The sequence below is a fragment of the Podarcis vaucheri genome (genome assembly GCF_965113315.1).
Source record: "Podarcis vaucheri genome assembly, chromosome: 11".
NCBI lineage: Eukaryota > Metazoa > Chordata > Lepidosauria > Squamata > Lacertidae > Podarcis > Podarcis vaucheri.
This window is the reverse complement of record NC_138749.1, coordinates 34613820-34638308: the sequence shown is the minus strand read 5'-3', so window position 1 is coordinate 34638308 and position 24489 is coordinate 34613820. Positions and strand designations below refer to the sequence as shown.

Here is a 24489-nt window from a genome sequence, read left to right as displayed (position 1 = left end):
AGTGGTACCTCGGGTTAAGAACTTAATTCATTCTGAAGGTCCGTTCTTAACCTGAAACTGTTCTTAACCTGAGGTACCACTTTAGCTAATGGGGCCTCCTGCTGCTGCCGCGCCACCAGAGCTCGATTTCTGTTCTCATCCTGAAGCAAAGTTCTTAACATGAGGTATTATTTCTGGGTTAGCAGAGTCTGTAACCTGAAGCGTCTGTAACCTGAGGTACCACTGTACATTTAAGTGGTAATGATACAGTCATAGCTTCCCCCAAATAATCTTGAATGTGGCTTTTCATCTCAGTGATCAAATTAGTACACGAAATGAAAACAGCTACTTATCTGGGTAAAATCCACTAGATTTTTTCTTTCCCACTCTGGTGAGAATATGCACAATAGTTTGATCCCAGGGGATTCCCACAAGCATTGGGAAACTTTCAGGCAGTGAATACAGGTTTGCAATGCACTGCAGCCACATCCATTTGTAAGAGTTGGATTTTGCAGCGACGTAAGCGCAGAATATTTATGGCGTGCAATTTGCGTACAAGAAATGAGCGGGGGGGAAATGTCTCCTGAAATGGTGCAAAAACTGGAACAGCAAAGCTGTAGAAAGAGATAACAGAGGGAAATTAAGTGGATTAAGACTTGTTCCCTGCAATAACTCTGAAGGATTCTGGCTCTTGTCCATGTGGTAAGTTACATATAAAATCAACGCAGCAAAGCTCAGGAAAGTGTTGTAATGCAAAGAAATGTGAAAAACAGAGTGACTCATTTTATCCTTCCTTGATGGTTTGTCTGGGTGAATTATCTTGGAGACTTCAGTGCTTTCACTGATGGGAAAACCACTTCCTGGGTCATCTTGTGGGTTTTTCACACTTTTACTTACCTTTCCATCATTCATGCATCCATTCTCCCATTTTGGAGGAGAAATATCATGTAGGATCATAGAAAAAGGATCTCTTGCTATGAGCATGGCAACAGTGAGAAATCTCCATTCCATATTACTTAACGTTTGTATATCTTTCAGAATAGATCATATCACCTGTTATACATTACTTGAGTAGCCCATATACAACATACTTTTTGCATGCATTTCAGAGTTAAGTTTCTTTTTTTGGAAGAAAAAAAAAGTCCCTCCCATATTTTACTACAGAACTTTCACTGATAGTCAATTAAGTTTTCCTCAGAGCAGACCCACTAAAATTGACTAAATTAGTTCTATTAGTTTCAAAAGGTCTACTCAAAGTAAAACTTAGGCTCCCATGTGCACAATACATTTAAAGCAGTATCATAACAGTTTTAGTAACCATGAAGTCTCCTAAAAAATTATGGGAATTCTCAGCATCCTTAATAGACAGCAGTCCCCAGGATTCTTTGGGGGAAGTCATAACTGTTTAAAGAGGTATGGTACTGCTTTTAATGTATAGTGTAAATGGAGCTTTCATTGAATGCCACCCTTAACTCTTAATAGTTATGTTTAGTTATGATTTAGCAGTGATTTGCCCCTGAAATTGTGTGATGCTGCGTCTGATCCCTGATGACATTGGAGAGTCATTGCCAGTCGATATCACCGATTTTGAGCTAGAGGGAACAACACACTGACTCAGTATAAGTCATTTTTCTTTATTTTCTTCGATTCCTTTTCATAGCAACACTTCTGGCAAGCAGTGTCACATTTTCCTTCCTGTTGTCTGCTTGTGCTAAACTATAACATGGACAGTAAGATGTTATTTTTCTCTGATTCCATTCATTAAATTTGTCAGAAATGTTAAAGATTTAGGGATCCTGCTTTGGATTATAGAGTTTGAAGAAACTCAGTGCAGTGGACTAGATGATGTACAATTCCGTGATTCACCAATGCAAACAGCTGTAGTATGTATGAGAAACCCTTTTCACATGATCATTGGGGTGAGGACACAATAGTGTGACTTTATGTGGAGATAAAGCAATAAGAAAACTTCCAAACTATTTGGCCTGTGAAATGTATTAACAATTTAGGAAACAGAAACCTGGTATTAGAGAACTGGTGGCTGAAAGCACCTTAAAGACTGACCATTTTATCACAGCCTTTTTCCTTTCTTTTTTGGAAACTCTTGACTAAAACCTAATGCCAGCCTTTGAATTTTTAAAGGTCCCTCCCATTTCAATTCTGCTTAAGTTGCATTTATGGGCTGGTAGCTGAACATGAATAGGCACAAAAAAGCTAAGCACATTTAAAACTACTGATTTCAAAAGGCACGCACCTGTGTGCCTTGTTTAGTTTTTATTGTGGGAAAACATGTATCATGGTCAGGGCCGCCCCTGTCATTAGGCAGACTGAGGCTACTGCCTTAGACAGAAGATGATTAGGGGTGAAGAGCAGTGGGGGAGTGTTGGTGGGCTGGTTTGTGTGTGCCATGCGGCCTGCTCTGTACCTCCCAAGGAGGGTTGCTGCCTTCAGGTACACTGGAGGATGCTGTCCTGTTGTCAGTGCTGAAGTCAGATTCAGCTGGCAGGCCACTCAGCTTTTTCACATGAAATAGAAAGGGCATCATTTTGTCCCTTCCTTCAGGCAGAAGAATGTCATTGGCCAGTCCTGACCAAACAGCTTTTTGGGGGGGGGGAGTCAGGTGGAGAAGCAGAAAGGGTTCCTCTATGTTTAATAGCTGTATAGCTGTATAGCATTTTCTGCGTGAAAATTCCCCTTCCCCATACCTATTCTTTAATTAGAATTTAAATATTAGAACTATGCAAGGCCCTCAATTCAGTTTGTAGCTTGGATCAGGCCTGGAGCAGAGTGAGGCAGGGCCTTAGCAGTTTGGGTTGGCTTGTGGCTTGAACAGGATTGCTAAATTGGGAATAGTAAAATGGTGTTGCTTTCACAGCCCTAGTATTAATTTGTAAAAGTGATATATGTACAAAGGTAATCAGATACCATCATGATAGTTGCATTCTGTAAAGATCACAGAAATCTGTAGATAGATGAGCTTATTTATTACATTTCTTTCCTGCCTTTCCTCCAAGAAACTGAAGGAAACCTGTGTGGATCCCTCCTCTCAATTTTATCATCACAACAACCCTGTGAGGAAAAACTCCAGAACTGGGGTTCCTTTAACAGTACAGTGTGGTTTATATTTTTTAAAGAACAGTATAGAACCAGATCAGATTTTCATTAAATGATAGCAGTTAAACTACTTGGGATCCTACTGAAAGGATGGAAATTGAGTTCACTTGCAAATCTGGAAGTTGCAGAGTGTATAAAATTTGATTTTTAAAAATATATCTTGATGGGAGGTGTGTGGGGGTTTTTTTTAAAAAAGTCATCCTATTCAACTGTAAATCGTATCGTGCATCTATAAGTAAAATTAAAGATAGAGATAAACATATTAGAGGCATCACAGCAGAATTACTAAACAATATTAAAATGGATGCACGGTGGTGAAGCAGCACTAGCACAGAGTTCAAATTGAAAATGATTGGTGATCCAATCTAGAGGCATGGATAAGGAGAAGTTCATATTGGGGCATGCAGGTTGACTCATCCACAGTGACACAATTCAGTGCCAGTCACAAAGTGACACATTTGACATTTTGAAAATCTGAAATATATAATTTTTCAGCTATGCCAGGATGAAACAGAAGTCTCTCTCTCTCTCTCTCTCTCTCTCTCTCTGTGTGTGTGTGTGTGTATGTGTGTGTGTGTGTGTGTGTGTGTGTGTGTGTGTAAGTAAGACCCTATTCCTTGATGGACTCGTAGTGTAATCTACTAAATGCTTGTTTTAAAGGAAATATCTTAATGGTTGTGCCAGGAGTCCAACCAGAGAGACATGTAATCCATAATATGCTGGTGTTGGCAACAATACTCTCAGATACAGATATTCTGGTCTGTGTAACTAATGAGAGAGACTGCCATTTACTAAATATTTTGAAAATGGTTTGCCCATTTGTTTCTTCTCTATGTGTCCAGATGGCTCTTGAGATATCATTGCCAAACTCGGTACAAGGCTTCTGGAGGGAACTGGGGCTCAACACATCTGGAAGCCACCATGCTGGGCTATCCCTGATGTGGGTTTTACATGTGTTGGGGTGCAAAAGCAAAGGAGGAGCCTTGGGCTTTCAAATCCTCCTCCACCATGCCTAGAATTTTGAACATGAACTGGAGCATACAGGCATAAATATGTGTGAGGAGGATAGGCTCCGATGCACATTCAAGACCTACAACTCAGTGGTAAAGCAGATGTGCAAGTCCCCAGATTCAGTTGCTGCCATTTGTAATTAAAAAGATCTCAAAAGTAGGGCTAGAGAGTTGCTTCTACTCACACCATTGGTCTGACTCAGTATAAGGCAACCTCCCATCTTCAAGAAGATCTATGCACAGTGAGGATAGGTGCTAAACCCCAAGAATCACTCCCTTACCCTGCCAATTGTATCATGCCAGGGCTGTGTGTGAGTTGGACCATGGCAGGAGTGGGATAATAGGGCATTTGAATAATACCAGTAGAAGCCTTGAGGAATTCAAGTGTATAGTCAGTAGTGGAAATGGAAGAAGGAGGCTGTAAGGCATACGGCAGATCCATTCCACGAGACCAGGATTTCAGAATTATTAGGTCCTAGTCAATGATCACTCCTGGACTTACAGGGAATTCTGGAAGGAAGAACACTGGTCTGTATGTAACTATGAGCAAGGAAATAAAATAGACCTCTTCATTAACAAACATAGCCTCAGTCCAGGTTCTTGATTCTAAGAGCCCCAGGCCTCTGAACTAAACAAAGGTTGCTCATGGTTTTTAAATGAATGTCCAATGACTGATTTTCAACAAGTCACTTCATATTTATGATGGCTTCAAAATGAATTATATTCAAGGAACTCTGCATGATAATATATGCCAACATTTCGCTGCAATTCAGGCAAGCATATGCTTGTCCACAAGTACCGGATTTTTGCAGAATTTCTTTTTCTGAATGCTAAGAATTATGCTCACAGCTTGAAATACTGGAGGTGGTTATCCAAATACTGTGAGAACGTCCATGCTATGTTTCTACAGAATTCAGAATTTGGTTATAGCATACTGGCTTATTGAGGCACATTATTATTATTATTATTATTATTATTATTTGCATATGCATTCCCACACACACCCTGGTCTTTTAATCCTGTGCCCTTGAACATCCTGGCACAGAAGAGTTTGTGAAACAGAAGGGAAAACCTAGGGGAAATATATTTAATGCACCTTATTTACCTAAAACAACAAGAACAGAGTTCACAACTGTATAAAGGGTAAACACTAAGAAAGGAGTGGGGAACCTTTGTCCTTCCAGATGTTGTAGAAGACCTATCAGCTCTAGGAAGCATGGCCAATGGCCAGGGATAAGAGGAGCTGTAATTCAACCATATCTGGAAGACCAAACGTTCCCCACACCAAGACTTCCTGTATTTGTCATTTAAGATAGGACTTAATAATATTATAATGATATTTTTATCCTCTATAGCAGGGTTTTCCCACACTTGGGTCTTCAGCTGTTTTTGGACTACAGTTCCCATCATCCCCAGCTAGCAGGAACAGTGGTCAGGCATGATGGGAACTGTAGTCCAAAAACAGCAGGAGACCCAAGTTTGGGAAATGCTGCTCTACAGCATAAGGTAAAGGTAAAGGGACCCCCTGACCATTAGGTCCAGTCGTGGCCGACTCTGGGGTTGCGGCGCTCATCTCGCTTTATTGGTCATGTGGCCAGCATGATTAAGCCACTTCTGGCAAACCAGAGCAGCGCATGGAAATGCCGTTTACCTTCCCGCTGGAGCTGTACCTATTTATCTACTTGCACTTTGATGTGCTTTCAAACTGCTAGGTTGGCAGGAGCTGGGACTGAGCAACATGAGCTCACCCTGTCGCGGGGATTCGAACCGCTGACCTTCTGATTGGTAAGCCCTAGGCTCTGTGGTTTAACCCACAGCACCACCCGTGTCCCACTCTACAGCATAGGTGAGGTATAATCTTACCCACATCTATTACAGGAGGTGAGGCCAACAGCCCAACCTCCAGATCTGAGAGCTTCATGTGAGTCAGAAGACATAAACAGATCAATGAGAGAACAACTGTGGGCTTAGTCAAACACTGGGAAGCTGCCTTTCCAAAGCACTTGGAACCATCTGGGACCAGGTTCACATACAATCATACATATTTCACTCCTGCCAAGCCATGAATGTCTTCTTCCCAAGTCCTGAAGTGTTGTGCATGTTTGTGCACACTAGAAGCTCTGGATAACCTGGTTCTATCAGCTAATATCAAGAAGGGAATTGCAATATTTGCTAAAAGAATGCTTGTGATGAAGTGGAATTCTGCTAACTCCACTTTCATACAAAGAATAATTGAAAGAGCTCCAGTCTCAGCCACTGCATTTGTGAAAGAAATGACCCTGTTTAACATAAAGGCCTTGAAAAACTACAAGGACGTCTCTTCTCATATGAAAAGGATGTACCCTGTTGAGATTTCAAATACATCTGCCCCATGACCCTTTATTCTTTTTTCCTTTCTACCACGTTGTGTTATTTCTTTAGGTTGCATTCCAAACCCTGTTAACTCAGAAGTACATCCTGTTGACTTTAATGGAGTTTACCACCAGGAAAGAAGGGTTAGGCCCACAGTCTTAGTCATTCTAACAAATGTCCTCTGCTCCTAATTCAGCTCTAGTCACACACAACAAATCACCTGCAACTAGTGGGTTGCCATCCATGCCAAACGACAAATCTAGCAAATTCTTTGGGGCACGAATGATCATCATGCTGTGACTATAGATGCCAAATCAGATGCATGTAGATGTCTCGAGGTCAGCTACTTATTTTGTTTGTTTTACATTTTATAATGAATGACAAATGAGTGCTGAATTTGTCATGCAAGGTGCTTGCTTGGTATTGTGCCACCGTTTTTGTGGCTTATTGACCTTCCGTTTGGAAACTTGGACATGTTAATATTAACACACACTTATTTTAAGAATATAACTGGTGGGAAAAAGTAAGGTGTAAGCTTTAAAAATATATAGGAATATGTTTATTTTTAAATTGTTTAGTTCCACTGAGTTCAAATGGACTCAATCAGCTTATATCCAGACCCACTGCTTAATTGGGCTGCAGATCAGGATTTTAAATCCATATTCATTTTAATGAAGTGAATAGCTGTAAGGTTTCCACCTGACTTTTCATTTTAAAGAAAAAGCATATGCCTAAATCCATATACTGGAGTGAAATCAGAGAAACCATCTCTCAATTTTGATTTACTATATACTATTAAACCAACCTTAAAAGTTCTTCCTTTAATGCAAGCATTCTACAGGATTATATTTACCCTGAATGTTAGGCATTGAGTTGACAATTTCTTTACCCCTCTGTAAACCCTGAAATTTTAATATGATTGCTCCAGTGTAAATGAGCTGCAAAATGAGTTGTAGAATGCTGCTTATGTTAGCATGTGCATGATTTTATTTTATTTTTTGCAAAAATAATACTAATAATAAATTACATTAAAAACACACCTGGGGGTGTTTCTATTCTATGTCAAATCAGGGAAACAAATTAAACTAAATATAAGTATGTTTCCTTATATATTATGCATCTTCAGCTCACTTCCTATTTCTGTCTATGTCACCGCTTTATGAAAATATGTACGTATGAAATTATACTTTATATATGTTCATGCACTATATAAATACACATTACACATAAATGATTTATTATAGAAATATCAGTGTTGCTAGATTACACAGCATACTAGATGAGCTGTCATTAGCATAGAAAGGATACATAGCTTCTCAACAAAAGAAAAGAATGAGTCTGCCAGAGAGTTGCAGTGGTTTAGGCGTTTGTATGTGTATGTGTGTCTCCCCCCACCCTCCTGCATCCATCCCTGCCAATCTTTGTGCTGCCAGTAGGGAAAACCATATCCATGGCAACCAACTGTACCATTCCTACGCACATCAATGACGCCTCCAATCTAAACTGTCAAATATTCTATGCACATCATGTAAAATAGGTCTCTTTTCCTTATACCTCTGTGCCTTCAGTTTCCGTGGCTACATGTTTATGCAAATGAGAATTGTCCTTTTTCTCTCAGGTTGATTGAACGCTGAATTTGTTTTGCACCTTGGCAATGCACAGCCATGCGGCCTTGGCACCTGCTCTGCCGCGTAATTGTAAAGACTATATTAGCACGATAACTGTCCCAAAATTAGCCCGATTACACCATCTCTCCGGATTGTGCAAGGGAAAGAAATCTGAATGGGCAATAAAGACATTAAACTAGGGCCAAGAGATGGGAGTTGTGGTTAATTGGCTCTCCAGCGTCTGTAATTTCCAGAACTGAAAACCTACTATTTGATCTGGTCTCTGTGGTGTGTGTGTGGTTTTTTTTTTAAAAGTAAGAAGGGGAGGGGGGAATCCCTTATATTCTCAATGAAAAATATGACCATTAGGAATTCTTTCTTTTTTATGCTGGAAAGTCTGGGGGGAAAGTTACAAATCCCAAATGTGTGCCAAGTCTGCACTATCATATACAATTTCATTAATTCAGCAATCACTCCCAATTCTTTCTCTGTTCCATCCTTCAACCCTGCCCAACATACATACATACGTGTGTGTGTGTGTGTGTGTGTGTGTGTGTACCCATACACACAGAGCACATGCTTGTAAACACACATAGAAAATCTCTGTTTCCTAGATAGGCTGGAGATTAGAGAGACAAACAATAAAAAATTACAACAGGGAGAGCTGGGAGAATGTTTAGTATGTGTAGGCTCACCCTATGTAATGTGCTCTCTCACACACCCACACCCTTTGATTTTACAAGCTAGTCCACCATATGAGAATATGCTTTTTATGATGCTCTCATGTGCAATTGGAGAGCAGCTGTGTTTCTCTCTTAGGAATTCATAGTGTACCACTTTACTGAGAACAAAACACATTGCCTTCTGCTTTTACATGCGCAGGATCACCTGCTCCAAAGGTGTAGCCTTCACTGCTTTATGTGGCATCCAGAGGTGTGCTACAAAATGCTCAGATTAGCAGGTTGTCTATGACCGAATGCTAAACACCAAGGCCCATAAGGAAAATGGTGATACATCTCTGTGTAGATGCCTCAGAGGCTAATTCCTAGAAAGGAAGTATAGTTCCTGAGAGTCAAACATAATAAAGAGATTTCATACCAGAGCCATCAATATACTAGAAGCTAGTGTAAAGAAAATGTGTGTTTGGTTTTTTCTACCCCATACTACCTATGACCACATTTTTATTAAAGTTAGAGGGTGGGAGGAGGTCAAGTACATTGTATATTTTCCATTGCAGAGAAAAATCCAATCATTAGTGACTTCAGATTCAATCCACTTTTCCAAAATTTTGCTTTCTAACAGCGTTAAAGGAAAAGCCCACCCTGCCCCACAAATTCTTCACACTAAATGAAATGAATTAAGCTACTTCACAATACAGTGTCACATATCTATCTGTCTATCATCTACCTATCATCTATCTATAAAACTTCTAATGGGTTGACATGACCAATGTAGCCATTCCTAAGTAATCCTACAAGCCAAACACATGTGCATACTTAAGCCATTTTTACTCCCAGAATAAATTGTTGGGTGCACATTCCACTGACAAGATCATTTTTCTGCATATCAAATGATCTGCTATTGAGTCTGCAGTAAAAACAAAAAGTTCCTTGTTTTAATACAATTTTTCGGATTTTTTTGTCTAGTGTGCCTTGATGAGCTGGTGCTTCAGACTTTGCAATAAATTGCTAACTGAATAAAATTGCCACATAAAATAAGCCATGCAACCCAAAATACTAACCCAGACGTTTGGGTTGCCAATCTTTTGGGGCTAGTGGGGACATTTGTCAGTCACAAAATTGCTAGTGTGGGTTGTGCAGCATAATACAAAATGGCTGCTGGGGGTAGGCACAACACAAAATGGCAGCGGCATCTAAAAGAGCAACAACAAAAAAGAAGAGGCAGGCACACAAAATGATGCAAACATACCCCCCCTGCCAATGGGAAAAGGTACCTACAACAGCCACCACTGCCTTTGCTCCTGGTACCTCTCCTTTGTTAAAAGCAGAAGGGAAAATGGGTGTTCAGTTGTGGCATTTACTGAAATGTAGGCATGTTGGAATGAGAATTTCAAAGGAGGAGGCCAAGTCAGTGTAAACAGGAACTGGGCAGGAATAGCAAACAGTTGCATGCGCATTGTAGCTTTTTAAGAAACTATTTGTTGAGTACTTTTGCAGGTGGCATAAGAAGGCACACTGGCATCCAGAGGTGCCAGGCTAGTGACTCTGATTTAGATGTATGCTTTTTGCCTCCATATATGAAGGCCGGGGGCAGGGGGGGAGGGCAATGTTGGCAGATATAACCTCAATTCCACTCCCTTATGTGTTTCAATTCTGACAAGAAGAACAGCTTGAGGCTGAGGAAATAAGAGGAAACACTAAGTGAAAAATGAAACAGAAACAAGTGAAAAAGAGCTTGACTCCGGGGCCAGACTCTCCCACTTCGGGGGGATGAGACTCTACAGCTAGTGGGAAAAGAGTCCTCAGATTTGTTGCTGGATAACTCTGCTTTCCCAGAAGGCTCTCATTTTCAGGAAACCGTGTCACAGCTTGATGAGATCACTCTGATTACGTCTGAGGACAGTCTTCCTTATATTGCGAGTCAACGGTTGCTGAAGCAGGCAAGGCCACTTTTATAGGAAGAGGTGTCTCTAGAAGAACAGAACTAACTTCCCAGACAGGACCGAAGTCCTGTTTAAGTCTCAGTCTGGGGTTCTTTGCGACTGAAGCTGCATCTGGTCAAATGATTCTCTAGTCTAGCCTGAGTGTTAATAGGGAGCTATCCAGGGTGCTAATTGGAACTTGAAAAAGAACTTTTTTTTGTTTTGCATTCCTGAAAACTGCCTTACTTTGCTTGCCCTCCTGAAACCCAAACTCTCATCCAGAACTTTCTGCTTGAGCTGAAGCACATCTGACTGAGACCGTCACCTGGGACAGAATACTATTATTATTATTATTGCTGCTGTGCATCAGAAGTTATCACCGGTGATGGAGAAACAGCAAAGAGAAACATTCAGCAGTGTAGAAATTCTGCACCATGGCTGCTGATCTCTACCAGGAATTTCTCTAGCCAGCAGGGACCAAAGCTATGCTTCATCATGGCTTTGAAACTAGTGACCCTGGATTCCAGGGGAAAAAAGATATTCTAAAGCAATTGCTTATTGAGCTAAAATCATGTATAGCATGCAACTGGAAATCTTCCAAGCAATCTTATAAAAAGCAGTAGATTGATAAAATTTGGGAGACCATGATTATGTGTAAACCTTCTCCATAAGCACAGCAAGCAATGAATTCCAATTTTTAAAAAGTTGATGTTGAAAATGAGCTTTCCATTACCTTGGTTTTCTTAATCTTTTGTTTGAAAGACCCTCATGCTTCTGTTCACATTCCAGTCAAATATGGATGCTTATTTTTTCTGACTATGAGTCACCTCCATAACTTAAACATCCAAGCTCCCACAATGGTTAGCAAGCCTTTCCTCAAGTTGCTTTACTATGAGTGTCCTATAAGCCCACCCACCATATATTAAGACTGAAATTAGGGGCTTTTATTTTCACTTATTTTCTCTTAATAAGTGGTTTTACTGTATTATTACATGGTGTTCTTCCTGTTCGTTGCCTGTCATTTTCAACTTTATTTCAAAGTAAAACTTTCATGTGGGGAAAAAACAGGTACAACAAAGGGTTGCACACACATCATACATTACACCCCCCCAAAAAAATCCTGGGAACTGTAGATTACACCTCACAGACCTACAATTCCCAGCATCTTGACAAACCACAGTTCATAGGACTCACAGGAGGAATGTAATGCGCTTTAAATGTCTGGGGGGTGTTATCAAATAATTGTGTGATACTGTAAAGTAGGAATGGTCCTATAGATGTTGTTGGACAACAGCCTACATCAACCAATGATCAGAGATGATCGGAGTTGTAGCCCAACAACAACTGAGGAGCTACAGGCAAACAGCACAAAGCAAATGCATTTACTCAGCAGTAAATCTCACTATATTCAAAGAGGCTTGTTTCCTAGAAAGAGTGTTTAGGACTATGGCATGAGCTTTCGTAGCCTAAACCACAGTCTATTTTGTCAGATGCTTGTAGTAGTATGGAAAATTTGTAGGTACATATGTACGTATGGATGCAGTCAATGAAAAACAGTTCTGCGTCATGAAACTTAAAGCAGAGGAAGTGCAAGAGATAACAGCATATGATATAATCAGAATTAGGTATCCCAGCATTATAGAAGTCTGAGAATATAGATGCTTTGTGATTCATTCAGACGTAGGTGGGCCCCACTCCCACTGTTGCCAGAGGGAATATGGGGCACCCAACTCATGTCAATTAGTGTTCAGTCTGTGTAGCTAGAAAGATAGCATTAACACCACATGGGGACAATTACTGTCCTCAGTGAGAAAACCATTCATAATGCCTTTTCTACCCAAGAGGGGGAAGTATCAAATTTGCTAATGAACTCTAACTCCACAGCTTCACGTTCCAGCTTCTTTCTGAATGATTTTTCTTTGAGTATGGTGACTCCAAGGTCAGCTATAAACTGTCATGGCAAAATATAATGCTCTCCTTACTAGTCCTGAATATTTCCAGTTCTGGTTTCTAATTTCCCCCATTTATTTACTTGACTGTTTTGTACATATATGCCTTGTATAAAATTTGACTGAAGGAAACTAATATAAGCAAGGCCTTTGAGAATTATTTAATTCTGCAGTTGTGCCATACAAAGGGGGGGGCGGAACTCAGGCAAAACATTGCTGGTTTTATTAGACATAAAATTCATTATCCTGAGAGTTTTAGCTTTTTGTTTAAAAGGATTGTGTTTCTAGTCCTTAAGCTGGTAAGGTTTGAATGCAAGCATGTGTGCAATATCTGTAGAAATCTCAGAAATCAACCAGCTGTATGTGTTTGCACTCAGCAGGTTTGCCAATGATAAAGGACTAGGTCTTCAACAAAACACTTTTTTTTTTGCCTCTACCTATGATGAACAGATGAAAAATAAACTATGTAAAATAATCAATCATATTTGCATTCCATTAATTATACAGATTGCAGAATTTGTGTAGAATTTGGGTTACCATGATGCATAATTTCTATTAATTAGTTTAGTACAAAGTATAGTGAATGTTGTTGTTGTTGTTAGAATTTTCTGAGAATTACTCAAGTAGTTTCCAAAGGGATGTATCCGATGATACTATTAGTAAAGTAGAAGCATTTCCAAGCCCATCAGGTTGACTAAGCAACATGAAGTTTTTGTGGTGTGGGGGTCTTCAGCTTTGACTTAGCCAGTCCTGTTAACATTGCAACCCAACCCAGGTAAGTAAAAAGCACCCTGTTACCATTCACACCTTACATTTCACATAGAAACAATGCGCACTTCTAGCAAGTTCATATGGGAGTAGACATGGGAATGTCCTCAAATAGGTCTGAATAGTAAAACCTGGAATAATTAAAGACTGATCCCCCCTTCTTCATTAAAAAGCCTATACCCACAGATGTTCTGTTTATTGAAAATATACTCCTATTCATAGGATGAAAGAGGCAGTACCAAGTCAAGTTTTCTTGAATGTTCCATGGCCTTTCTACTCACACTGGGAATTGTACCAGGCAGGTATGAACAAGATGTCACATTGGCCAGTGTCCTCTTGTGCATCACCTGAGCTGCCGGCACCATATACTGTATGTCAGTGCCAGATCTGCTGGGTCTTTCCAAGCTCTAACAAATGAGCTTTTTCACTAATAAGCTGCCTTGTGCATTAAGGATGCAAATTATCTGAAGTCTTGATTATATCTCATTGATCCTTAAACTGTCTGTCAGTACTTGAAAGTGGAAGGTCAATTGTTATTCTGAGCACTTGTTGGCAGAGTTAGGTTGGTGTCAGTCTCAGAGGATGCCATCCATCTATCTGCTTCCTGATTGAGACTTATTAGTTTCCACAACAGGTGTTAACCATTGGTGCCCTGCTCCACAAACTGGGCTGTGTTCACATTCCCATTTACTGCATTTCCAGTGCTGGGTTTTTAATCCATGTTCACGTGACATCAGTTCAAATGCATCTGTACCCTTCACTTTGCTATAAGATACTACTGTTTGATGTGGTGTTTCTCAAGCCAGCTTCACACTGATTGGGGTCCTTAAACTGTTCCTAATTCATCTCTAGTCTTTGCATAAGGGCAAGGACATTCCCCCCCTTTAGTGCCCTCTAGTGCGCACATAAACAAAAATAATAAATTGAAATCATGCTGATGTGAACATCTGGGTGGGGGAGTTAAGGTGAGTGATGCTAATTTAGATGTATTCTGGCCACATCCACACCATACATTTAAAGTGCTATGATGTCACTTTAGAATATTTTTGCCGTTTGAATGTTGTTTTATAAAAAGGTTGAAATTTATTTGAGAATGGTAAAAGAGACACACACAGAGAAAGAAAGAATTCTAGTATGCACAAAATTCAGATTCGCAGCTGGGTTTTTTCCAGTGTCTCCAAAGCACAGCTCTGCTACTGAAGCCCTACCCCTGCCCTACAGAATGCCCTTGCGATTCCAGTATGGAGTAGATACAGGCAATCTGAGTGAATTGAACCAGACAACTTTATAGCTCTGTGATGTGCTGAAAGAGTGGATGGGACCGAGAACTGTTTTCATCGTTTTCTGAAGTCCCAAAATATTGCATCAGGAAACAACAGATCATATCACAAAACAAAATGGGGAGATCTGTAGATCTGTAGATCATGTGATCCTCCTGTCATGATTGATGCCTGCTACACTTTTTGCTCCTTGGAGGAAAGGTGAGATATAAATGTAAAAATGAAAAAACAAACAAATATGGAGTAACACGTGCTTATGTGTACATCATGACATTGCTGGATATGATTTGCTGTGGATGGTATCTATAATGTGTGAGTGCTTTTATTTTTTCTTCTCAAGTAGGTCACATCTGCTGCGGGAGGTGGGGACCTGGCATTTTTGTTGTTGTTTGCCCTCAAAATAAATCCCATAGCATGGACCATTGGTATTCCTATTTTACAGATTGGCTAATGATGCTGGGAGATGGTTGAATTGCCTTCAGGCTCCTTGCTGTTTGGGGATTTGAACACAGCTCTTCTGGCAGCTTTTCACAACAGACAATCAATCTATCTGCATTTCCCCTCTGACTTCAACCCATGTTATGTATGTATGTTAAGATGTTAAGAGCATTTGGACTTTCAGAAATACAAGTCCCAGAGTTTTCCAGTGCACCTTTCTAACGGCATCACCACCAGAAAAAGAGCTTTCCTTAAAAAGAGCTTGTTTCTCCCTGCTGTCAAAAAAGGAAGAAATAAATCAGCAGCTGACACATCTTTAAACCTGTAGCTTCCTTAACGCAAGGAAACATGTGTTTACCAGATTAACAATCTTTTGAGGCTTCATTCTTACAAACAGTTGCTTTCCACATGAACAGCGCAATTCTGTCTATTCTTACTCAGAAGTAAGTCACATTGAGTTCAATGGAGTTTACTCCCAGGTAAATGGATGTATGATTGCAGTGTAACTCTTGTATCAACGAAACTGGCATGTTTGTTTCAATGTGCATAAGAGAGAAAAGGGAAAAGAGAGAGACTCTGTAAGCCCCCTATGTTCAGTAAGGCTGCTCCCTAGTACATGTGTTCAGAACTGCAGTTTTAAAGTGTTCATGTATTCCAGTAATCCCCAGGAAGCCATCTCTGTGAAGTTCAATAGTCCTAACCCCAGTTAAGTGTGCGTAAGATTGCAGTTTACAAGCACAATCCTACAGTTGCTTACGCAGACATAAGTATGCTTGCATTCAGGAGCGCTAATTTGGCCATGTGACATTGGGTGCCTGGGGCTGTAGGTGCCATGCAGCTTGCATGGCCCTGGCACTGAAATTTGTGGGTGCTCAGGCACCCAGGGCCTCAGGGAGTTGGCACCTATGCTTGCATTCAATGGGGCTTATTCCCAGGTAAGAATACACAGGCTCGCAGTCTTCGCATCATCTGTGGAAGCCCCATGGATCCAGTGTACCCCCATCGGCTCACGAATCACTCTTGTTTAACCAGGTTATGAACAGAGTGATGAGACTCGATCAACATAATCACTAAGCATGTTTGTCAGCATTGTGTTCTCAATATTTCCCCTGTGGTACCGTTTCACAGTCTGAACTGCCACAATCAAAATCCAGGATAGGTGACTGAAGAATTGTGGATTCTGAATCAACAGACAACAAGAGAACATGAAAAAAGATGAAAACAAAACAAAATACGCTCTGTCTGGAACAGTACAAACCCATTCAGTTTGGTAAGCGTCTTTCAATCATCACTGATATCTGTGCTTTTGTTGTTTGCTTAATTGAAGTTCGACTCTGTCATTAGCAGATCCATCTTGTGTCATTCACTGCCTTCAAATGAATTTGTCTTAAGTGTAAATGATATCCCTGCTCTTCTGGGGAAATTGCATAGCAACGAAAAAACAGTTTCTCTGCTGTCACAATTCAATCCAATCACCCCAACTTTCTTATCTTTGCAGTTCCTCTATCTGAGCTAGGACACTATCAAAAGACCAAATCTTAAAGGCCCTGCTATGACAGCTGCTTGGAAAAAGCTTCTAATGAAATGTTGATGAAAGATGAGAAATATTTAATAGAAGCAGATGTCTCTTTTCAAATCAATTCTACTCAAATCGTAACGGCATCATTTTCATAATGGTGCCAAGAGTATCAGAATTTGGCACTACAGAAACACCAAACGTATTCTCAGAATAAATTACGCAAAGCACACAAATAAATTTAGAATATTTGGGTAGCAGAGGAAGGGAAATGGTAAGAGGGACAAGAAGGCGGCCTGAGAACCCTAAGCCGAACCATGTTTAAGAGCTATTAAATTCCGTTGGGTTTACTCCCTCAGGTAAGTGGAATTAGGAGTGCAGCCTAAAGCAAGAATAGGGACAAATCACAGATATGATTTATTTGTCTATGCCTTTAAGAGGCAGTTTTCAACAGGCTACTTTTTTCTATTTCTGCCTTTACTATTTAAGGAATACTCCACAGACACACACCTGCTTTATTGGTGAACGAAGCAGAGATGTGAGTGAAAAATCAGAAGGTTGTATTTACATACTTTAGAAAGCTGACCTTAATTAATCTGCAATAAATTAAATGTGCAATGATTAAGAATGAGTGACTGATGTTGTCAGCCATTATCCATTGAAGCATAATGGACAGAACGTTTATTTACCAGAAGTCCTGCAATGTGATTTCAGAAATTTTGGGTGCATTTGCTAAGCAGCTGCCCACTTTATCATTTCATCCCAAAACAAAGGTGTGCCATGTGGGCGCAACGCCAGAAGAGGAAGCTCCCTCTGTGGCCTCATATACAACCTAAGCTGATCCTGCAGTGAAGACGAAGAACAGAGGCAGGACAAGCCAGAACTGAAGTTGCCAGCATGTGTGGCCTTCAAGTGTCCAAGTACCACTTTGGTTGGATAGTGTCTCCAATTAACACCATAAAGTGTGATGTAGAGGTGTGCACTGGATTTGGCCAGGGCCCAAATCCTGAGCCAAACTGGGTCTATCTCAGAGATTCAGGCCTCGTCTGAGATAGATTGCTGTGGGTCAGGTTGGATGAGCAAGAGGGATCTGATGATGTAAGAAGGGAAGGGCACAAGGCAGGAAGGAGAGGCAGGCATCACATATCCTGTAAAAAGGCCAAGACGTACCACTGGTTGTGTCTTCCTTGGAGAAGGGAAGAGCCCCCAACTGTCTGACTCCTTCCTGCCTGATGCCCTGCCTGCCTCACAGGATCAACACATCTGTTCAAGGAAAGCCACTTGCAAAGCAGCACCACACAGGACTGATGCCTCTGCAAAACAGCTGTTCAACAGAGGCATCAACCCAGGGTGTTTCTTTGCAAGTGGCTTCATTGCAGAGGAACTGGCCCTTGCCTGCACACTGTCAATCAGGGCTGTATGTTTAATTTGGATAGAGGAAGTAGAAGAAGAAGACCTAATTAACATTATCACCACCCCTAAACTAATTTTAGGCCATATCCAGGGGACTTCAACCTGAATGGGGGCTCCTGGATCAGAGCCCCAGGATGGATCAGGATATGTGTAGGATGTTGGGAAACTGCCAGGGAGATAACGTCCATCATGGCCCCCAAGCCGGAGTTCGGAGATTCCATCGACCTCCCGTAGTCACGCAGATCCAACAGTTAGGGGCACAAAGCCTTAGAAATTCCTAGTCACATTCCAGGGCTTGGTGCACCCTCTTTCAGCAGAAAGCACAGTCAAAAGCTTGCACCGCAGAAGAGCAGAAGAGCATATTTACAGACTTTATTTAGAACACGAACAGAACAAAAGAAAACACGTCCATTCTGTCAGCGTCTCTGAGCCGACTGAAATCGAAAGGAATATCAGAACAAACACATCCTGTCAACAGGACATGCGCAGACTCTGTGACTCCCCAAAGCCTGCTCCCTTTTAAGGTGGAACGGAAATATCCTAACATCCTCCCCCTTTCCGTGTAACCTGTTGTACCTGTGGTTCACCCAATTGCAACCTTTGTACATAAACCTTAAGTTGTTCTTTGTTAACAACCTTAGACAACAGATCAGCAGGAATTTCATTTCCTGCCATGTAGGACACCTGAATCAGTCCTTTCTGAATACACTCTCTTGCACGATGTAGCTTAATCTGCAAGTACTTGGTTCTTTGCTTGCAACTCTCGGAGTTCAGCAAAGCCAAACACGATCTATTGTCTTGATACACTTGTACAGGACATTTCACAGACACTCTGATGTCCTTAAACAGTTGCATCAACCATTCACAATCCATGAGTGAAAATGACAGAGCATTGAGTTCTGCTTCACAGGAACTTAGGCTCACTGTTGTTTGCTTCTTGCACAACCAGTCAAACAGGCAGTGGTTGTACATGTAGCATACTCCAGAAGTGCTTGTACCATCCGTGGTGTCACTTCCAAAACTTGCATCTGCAAAGATTTCAAGACCTCCAGTCTTCTGACTGGTGAACCTCAGCCTGTAGTGCATAGTCCCTTTCAAATAGCGGGCTATGCGCTTCAGAGCTTTCCAATCCTGAACCGTAGGATTGTTGGCATGTCTGCTAAGCAGATTACAGCTTACAGCTATGTCAGGTCTTGAACATCTGGCAATGAAATTCAGCTTGCCTAGAATGCATCTGTACAGCGTTGTGTCAGAAAACGCTTCAGCAGTACTGTCTACCTGGTAACCTGTCACCATCGGTGTGTCTGCTGGGTTTGCATCAACCAAATTCAACCTGGTTAATACATCAGCAATTTTCTGTGTTTGGTGTACCAGAAAATTACCTGCTTGATCTCTCTCCACCTGCAGAGAAAGATAGTTGGATACCTCACCAAGATCCTTCATGTCAAAGTGCTCCTTCAGCTGAGCTAGGGTGCTTTGATAAAAAGCCTGATTCTTCCAAAACATCAGAAGATCATCAACAAAACATAAACAATACAGTTTGTTTTGCCCCTCCTCCTTGACAAACACACATGGATCAGCTTTGCCCTGGTGAAAACCTAGAGAAAGCAATGTCTCAGTGAGTTTTGTGTTCCAACACCTGGCACTCTGCTTGAGACCATATAAGGATTTCCGCAGTTTACAGACCATTCCCTTCTGTATCTGCATTCCATCAGGTGGAAGCATGTACAGCTGCTCCTCCAAAATCCCGTACAAAAAAGCTGTATTAATGTCATGATGGGTAACATGCAGTTTCTCCTCCGCAGCGACCTTGAGCATCAGCCGAATGCTCTCATATTTGACTGTGGGAGAGTAGGTCTCGTGGTAATCCTGTCCTGGTACCTGTGAAAAACCTCTGGCAACCAATCTGGCTTTGTGTCTGACTACCTTGCCATTCTGGTCTGTCTTGGCCTTGAAGACCCATTTGCTGCCAACCAGTCTCATTCCTGGGACTACCGGTACCAATTCCCAAGTTTGGTTCCTGTTCAAGGAATCAACTTCAGCCTTCATGGCATTAAGCCAAGGCTCAGCATCTTTAGAGGTTAACTCCTGAACCTCTTTGAAGCTTGAAGGTTCCCATACCTTCTCTGAGCTACTAAGAACAGCAGTTGCTGTCTTAGCAAACTCATCAGCATACCTCTTTGGAGGTCTGCCCTTGGTCGCCCTTTCAGACCTACGTACTAGACGCAAGTCTTCTGGACTCATCTCCTCTTTCTTAGGAGAAAAATGACCAATGGTGAACAGTGGTTCTTCCAGTTCATTGTCAGATGCATCAGATGGTCTGACTGAGGCCTTTGCGCTCTGGTAGTCTGCTGTGTCATCACTGTCACTGACACCAGCAGCAGCGCCACCCACTGAACTGGAATCCGAACTCTGATCATCATCATCATCATCATCATCATCCTCATCATCTTCAGCAGCAGCTTTCTCATCTTTAGCTGCTTGCTTGACATCACCTTCATCCTCCTCTGGGTAACTCTGGAAAATTCCCACATTTCCCCCCCACTTAGGATTGTACTCAACACTCCTTGTGAACTTTATGGACTTAGAGTCAGTCATCCATACCCTGTATGCACCTTTTTCGTACCCCATGAACAAACCATGTGCCCCACGCTTCCCAAGCTTGTTGGTTTGTTGTGTGCGTACCCACATGTCCGAACCAAAGATTTTCATGTGTTTGGTGTTGGGTTTCTTGCCAAACATCTTCTCATAGGGGGTACAACCAATGGGTGATGACAATCTGCGATTAAAGGTGTAAACCAAATTCCCCAGAGCCTCCCCCCAAAACTTATCAGGGAGATTGGCATCATGCAACAAGGTTTTTATTCCTTGCAGCAATGTCTGATTTGCTCTCTCTGCAAGTCCATTCATCCATGGCGATCTGGGCGTTGACATGTCATGCTGGATTCCCTTCTCAGTCAGGAAAGCTTCAAACTGCTGAGAAGTGAACTCCCCGCCCCGATCAGTAAAAAAACAAGAAATACGTTTACCGTGCACATTTTCCAACCAAGCACAGAATTCCTTAAACTTCGGAAACGCTTGCGATTTCTGTTCGAGCAAAAACACATGAATGAACCTGGAAAAGGAATCAATCAGAATCATAAAGTACCTTGCTCCTCCTAAAGAGGGCGCTAGTGGCCCAACCAGGTCTGCATGCACTAGCTGGTAGGGTTTGGAAGCCTGCCTGCTAGACTCCTTGCCTTTTGGAGCAACCTTCACCTTGTTCTCAGCACAAGATACACATTTCATGTGAAATTTACAGGGTTTGATGTTCAAACCCTCAACCACCTCTGGTATCTTGGCCAGTGCCTTCCAAGAGAGGTGACAAAACCTTCGATGCGCATCATGAATGCAACCTGCATGAAGAACTTTGTTAGTTTGTGCAACACAACAAGAATCAGCCTTAGATACAACAGCAGTGTCATCATAAGTTATATGGAACAAACCATCCATAAACTTTGCATGCAAATAGTCCTCTTTGCCTTTACTGATGACACAGACGCTCCTCTTGAAGGAAATCTGAAAACCACGCCCAGTAAGCTGTGGAACGCTCAACAAGTTGCTTGCAGCGCCTGGAACATATAGTACACCGCTGATGGTTGTGTGCAGACTTGCAAGTTTCACAGTCCCTTCTCCTGCAATCTGCAACGTCCTTCCATCAGCCAGGTGGATCTCACCTTCCTGAGGCTTGAAGGAGATAAAGAGATGGCGATCCTTCGAAATGTGGCGCGTACAGCCTGAATCAACAACAAAGCTGCCTTTGGCTGTTGGAGCAGTCCTTACAGCAAGCAAACCCTTGTTTTCCACTGGTGTGGGCTTTTGCAGCTTGCCCCCCTGCTGCTCCTGGCCAGCAGACGTGCCTTTAGCCTTTGGTGAAGCTGTGCCAGCAAGCAAAACCTTGCTTTCCACTGGCGTGGGCTTTTGCAGCTTGCCCCCCTGCTTCTGGTCAGCAGACGTGCCTTTAGCCTTTGGTGAAGCTGTGCCAGCAAGCATCGCTTGGTTTTTCCCTTGCGTGAGCTCTTCACCCTCCCTCTGCTTCGGGCCATCTGCAGGTGTCTGCCTGTGGCTCTGTTTACCTTTGCCTTTCCGGCCTCTGCAAAGGCGATGGCCTTGGTTCTCACGAGAACCAGAGCTCTCAGCTGCCGACTCCTTGGCTCCCCCTGGAGGCTGGAATGCTGCCTGGGATGACGTGACGGTCAGCTCCCCCTGCAGCTTGCAACCGGTGCCCTCAGCATCCCTGGATTCATTCGCATTCTGGGAAACAGCTAGGACCTCCGATGCAGTCAAACTCTGGGCTGGGATTATTGGCTTGTGAGCTTTTTTCAAAGCAGACCACATTCCACGTGCAGTGGTGTTGCCAGCCAGCGTCTTAATTTCCTCAAGAGATACGGATAGGACTATTACGTCCATCGCTCTCGAATCAGCTGATTTCCATCTCTCTGTCAGAGGAACTGGGGGGGCTTCACTCACGGTATGCCACACCCGAAACTGACGCAGCAAAGATTCACACCATTTTGCCCAGGTTTCATAATTCTGCCCATCCAACTTAGGACACTGAGCAGTTTCTGAGGTCTGTAGGAGATCCATCTCAGCTTTTTACTTGAGCCGTGAGCCCTATTTTTAACTCGAGAGACTCCTTATCTTGGCAGCCATTAATCACGAAGCCTTTCTGGCTCGGCTCCCAGGCCAATAAATCTGCCGGAGATCAAAGACTCTTTGCGAGGTAAAACAGAAAAAGCGTCCGTCCCTTTCGCTTTTCCCCCCTTCATACCTCGAACGCAGTCTGTTGCAGCTTTACTCTCCTGTAGGTGCCGTGAATCTGGGCCCATAACCTTGTTGTTGGGAAACTGCCAGAAAGATAACGTCCATCATGGCCCCCAAGCCGGAGTTCGGAGATTCCATCAACCTCCCGTAGTCACGCAGATCCAACAGTTAGGGGCACAAAGCCTTAGAAATTCCTAGTCACATTCCAGGGCTTGGTGCACCCTCTTTCAGCAGAAAGCACAGTCAAAAGCTTGCACCGCAGAAGAGCAGAAGAGCATATTTACAGACTTTATTTAGAACACGAACAGAACAAAAGAAAACACGTCCATTCTGTCAGCGTCTCTGAGCCGACTGAAATCGAAAGGAATATCAGAACAAACACATCCTGTCAACAGGACATGCGCAGACTCTGTGACTCCCCAAAGCCTGCTCCCTTTTAAGGTGGAACGGAAATATCCTAACATAGGAGAGAGCATGTGGCCGCCCTGATGGTGTTGGACTCCAACTCCCAGCCAGCATGGCTAAATCAGAAATTATGAGAAATAAAATCCAACAACATATGGAGATCTGCATGTTTCCCCCCACACCTCTGTTTAAGCATAGCATGGTCCTTCACCATCAGAACTTTGGGCTTCAGGTGAAGGTGCATGAAACTAATTTAAAGTAGCATTCCTCAGGCATAATCAAAGTAAAAGAATAATATCCCACTATGAAACTACCGGTAGTTCTCTTTGTCTTTAGCTTCCAGGAATCTTAGCAGGCAACCAGGATAATTTCTTTACAAGATAATCTTACGAGTTTGGAGGAACATTGTCTCCAGAGGCTAGCACTGCTGCTCATCACACAGGGAACAACAAACAAACCCTTATGACAGAAGGAGATCTTAGAGCAGGATGTGGAATTTGCTGGTGGTTTTTATATTAGAAGAGAGGCAGGTGGGAATAGTATACATCTCTTTTAGAAAAAGAATCTGGCTAGTGATCATTGATGACGCTCCACCTGACTAATGTATTGGATTTCAAGTTTTGTTTTTTGGTTTTTTTAAAAAAATCATTTCCTGAACTAAGTAACTATTCACAGGAGTGGACCCAAATTCATACTACTTTTTTTTCTTCATCTTTAACTTTTCCATTATTTCCTTCATTTGTGAGAAACTTAAAATAAGGTGAAGAATTATTGAAAGACTTTTGATGTCCAGTTGTCAGCTGGCCAATGAGATCATAAAAGACTGGAATTTCAAGCCTTTTTTTCTAGGTAAAAGGTTAGGATCACCATACAGGATTTTCATCAGGGTATTTCTCCTGCTGCATTTGTTTTCCAACTAGCACCAGTCATTTATTATCATTTTGCTATCAAACACCAAAAATGGGTGTCCTGGAAATAAGATAAGCTGAAGTGGGGCAGGATAGCAGTGGGGCTTCACTTGAACATGTTCATACATTGACAAAACATGGGGGGAGTACATGGGTACATGGCAAGTCTTCTAGCCTTTCTGTAAGCATAAGAACCCTAGAACCATGAAACTAAGGCCCCATCTTCATTATGCATTTAAAGCAGTATCATACCACTGGGGTGTTAGGGGAGGAGTAGTACTTCTGGTGGGGGACACATTGTGCTCCTTCTGGGGTAGTCTGTCCACCTTTGACCCCCACCCTGCA

General features: G+C 42.1%; 1 long non-coding RNA gene across 5 annotated transcripts in view; it reads right to left on the bottom strand.

The window, feature by feature from the left end:
• The window catches only part of LOC309514733, a 92117-nt gene that overhangs the window by 44567 nt on the left and 23061 nt on the right, over positions 1-24489 (bottom strand). The gene's annotated exons all lie outside the window — the stretch shown is intronic.